The sequence below is a fragment of the Meleagris gallopavo genome, chromosome 3 (genome assembly GCF_000146605.3).
Source record: "Meleagris gallopavo isolate NT-WF06-2002-E0010 breed Aviagen turkey brand Nicholas breeding stock chromosome 3, Turkey_5.1, whole genome shotgun sequence".
Lineage (NCBI taxonomy): Eukaryota > Metazoa > Chordata > Aves > Galliformes > Phasianidae > Meleagris > Meleagris gallopavo.
This window is the reverse complement of record NC_015013.2, coordinates 41,564,938-41,568,547: the sequence shown is the minus strand read 5'-3', so window position 1 is coordinate 41,568,547 and position 3,610 is coordinate 41,564,938.

The following is a 3,610-nucleotide window of genomic DNA, read 5'->3' as shown; positions in this document are numbered from 1 at the left end:
GCGTTGGGATCTCAGGCATGAGGGACTCAGAGAAGAGGCAGAGTACAGCTTTGGATATTTTGAGGATGCTGTTCCTACCACAATCAAAGGGGAGACGACGGCTGCTGCAAGGTGCTCTCATCAAATGCGACAGTCAGTTCACCAATGCTGCATCCCTAGAAGTTTTGAGTTTTGCTTCCCAGGCTGCTGCGCCAGCGGTGGACAATCAGCTTCCACACAGATGTTTGCAGCACCTACAATTTACATTTTCACCTTTTCTCAATATTATCTCAACCCACACCAAAACTCAACGAGAATGCACTGTTTAAAGATGTATTGGTTTTCTTTTTCTGTGAGTTTTCAGAATCAGTAACATGTTTGCGGTGCTGCTTCTTTTTCCTTTCTTTTTCCTTACTATCATCAAAAACACGTTTTTGTGGTAAGAAGGAATGAGGATGGCTCCATATTTTGAATTGTGGAAGGCTATGACTGTGCCAGTGAAACTATATGAAACTATATTAAGAAGAAGCCTGGGATAAAGTGTTTCACGGAATCACAGAATGGCCTGGGTTGGAAGGGACCTCAAGGATCATGAATCTCCAATCCCCTTGCCACATGCAGGGCCACCAACCTCCACATTTAATACTAGACCAGGCTGCACAGGGCCCCATCCAGTCTGGCCTTGAACACCTCTAGGGATGGGGCATCCACAACCTCTCTGGGCAGCGTGTTCCAGCATCTCACCACTCTCATAGTAAAGAACTTGTTTATAATGAATTTACCCACTGCCTACTCTATTTTCAAAGTATGCAAAAAGCTGATGTGTTTTTGTGATGCAGCATCACTCTATAATAGCTCTTATGGATCTAGGTCAGGTTTCAGCACCTGTTTATAAACTGCTCACTTCAACAATATCTTGGAATATTCAGTGTTCCTGGTGCGTTGCTGAGCATTTATACAGCTGCCTCTTCTCTCTGTTTGCTAATGAAAACTTCTGTGAAGGGCAGAAAGATTGATGATTTCAAAACACCTGCAAAAACCATCTGAGTACCTAAGAACAGAATGCTGATCTTTGAACTCTCCATGGAAAACATTTTAAAAAAGGAAAGGATGCTGCTCAAAGAGATGTTATGTTACTTTTCAGACAAAAGAGTATGCAGTGGAGATGACATTAAAGTCCCTGTTGTCAGGTTAGAATTAAAGAATTGTAGAACTGATTCTGAAATCAAACATTATACAAGGTGAAATTCAGTGGCAAAGTTAAATATGAAATAACCCCAGCATGATTACAGAAGGGCAACATAACCCTGTCCCTGCAGTGACCCATGTAATAGCTCTGTGACGGTGCTGTGATGACACGTCAGCAATCTCACGTTAAACATCCTTTAAGGGCACATTAGGTTCTCCTTTTCTCTGTGCTTCCAGGAATTTCCTTCACTCCTTGATGAACAAATTTCAGTGCCTTCTGCCCTCTCTCCCCATGTTACCTGCAAACAGCTCTGTGCCGTCCTCTTCTGACCTTCCTCCTCAGCTGACTCTTCTGGTCAGTGAAGGAACCCTTGCTATTTCAAGATACCAGTTCACTTCTTCCTGTTTTCCTTTCTCTTTTTAGCAGCAATTCCTTCACAGGAGCTTGTTCAATACAGCCACTGCATGCAAGTGCTTTTGGAGGGATGGAGTCCCACACTGAGGTTCACTGCCTCCTCTGACCCTCATTGCCTCCCCTGGGACTGCGAAAGTCCTTGTGATGGCAATGGGGCTCAGCTGGTTTCAAAAGACAGGAAGAGCTGCAGTCTAATCCATGCAACAAAATTATTTGTCCACCTTGGAAAGGAGATGCTTGGGTGTGCTGCCTGTGCTCACAATTGAAGAAAGTCCCACTTTTGCTCCTTTTTTTCTGGGGACATCACTGCAGCTCAGCTACCTTTCAGCTTTATTTCAACTCCTGCAAGAAACACACAGCCAAAGTGGCCACAGGAAAGAGACCAAGCCCCGATCCTTCCCTAGATGTCATTTGTTTTAACCCTGGCAAACACCAGACACTATCTTCATGAGGCAAGAAAGTAAAAGGAAGAGAAGACTCCCTCAGAGCCACAGCAGGAGCAGAGATGAGTGAGTGCACGCGGAGCACATCCCCCCCCTCCTTCTTGTCTTGTCATACTTCAGGATTTGAAGTTGATGCTGCACAGAAATAGTAGTGTGTTGTCTGGGACATGCTAGAACAGGAAACCCTTGCAACTGATGAACACAAGTTACTTTCTTTCAGAAACTATCTACTATGCTCTTAGATTTTCTGGGAATTTATGGACTGGGAGAATAGAACTTGTACAGCTCCTCCTTTCATCTCTTTTTCCCCTTTAATATTTTCAAATCAGAAACTTTCAGACTACGCCTCTGCTGTAAGCCAGCAAAGTCCACTCAATCAATTTACAAGAAATAAAAATAAAATTAAAAAACAACAACAACAACAACAAAAAACTTGTCTGCCTTATTTTATTCATTCAAAAGAAGAAAAAGAACTGGTGCATTGTGAATTTTTATTGTGATATTTGGGATTTCTTATCAAGTATAACAGATATAAAACACTTGAAATTAAGGTTAAATGAGAAATTAACAGCCTCACAATCCTGAATAATTCACTAAATCTTTTTTTTTTTTTCTTTTCCCTGCACAGTAAGGAGAAATTTCCAAATCTGCACTCTGTTCAGCAGCAACTGTGCCGCCCTGATACTACAGCCTCCTTTTTAAATCCAGAAAGCATAAACACTGACTAATATTACTTCTGGGAGACTTCACTTAGCATACTTTGTGTGGGAGTTTTCTAAAAGGTTACCCCAATAAATGATTTACCGAGACTGTAAAAAGATGAAGAAAGCATTGAGCTGGCTTCTCAAGACAAATGAATTTCTTCACCCACTCTCTGAAACCCTTTAAAAACTCCTCATAATGATTAACTTTCCAGAATTCTAAAATCCACTCAAGATCAGGGCCAGCAACTCCCACATGCATCTCCCAGGATAAAGATCTTGTGCGGTCTGGGACTGAATCTCACTTGGTGGATGCACGTTTGGTTTTGGCATACAGTTTTAGCTGGGTTTTCCTGCAGCATCTGCATAACGCAGACTCAAATTTTTATAATGCAACATATATTTTTTTAACTAAACAAAACACAGAATAATGTTTTGCCTACCTTTTATATTTGTTTTGTTAAAGCAGTTTATTTCAGGCAAAGCGGAGATGAAACCAGACTAGCAGTGGAAGGAGGAAGGGGCAAATGTGAAGATGCCAGCATCACAGAATCACAGAATCACAGAATTGTAGGGGTTGGAAGGGACCTCTAGAGATCATCGAGACCAACCCCCTGCCAAAGCAGGTTCCCTACACCAGGTCGCACAGGTAGGCGTCCAGGCGAGACTTGAATATCTCCAGAGAAGGAGACTCCACAACCTCCCTGGGCAGCCTGTTCCAGTGCTCCGTCACCCTCACCGTGAAGAAGTTCTTACGCACATTCGTGCGAAACTTCCTGTGCTGCAGCTTATGTCCGTTTCCCCTCGTCCTGTCTCCACGTACCACTGAAAAGAGACTGGCCTCACCGCTATGGCCGCCACACCTCAGATATTATAAACCTGGA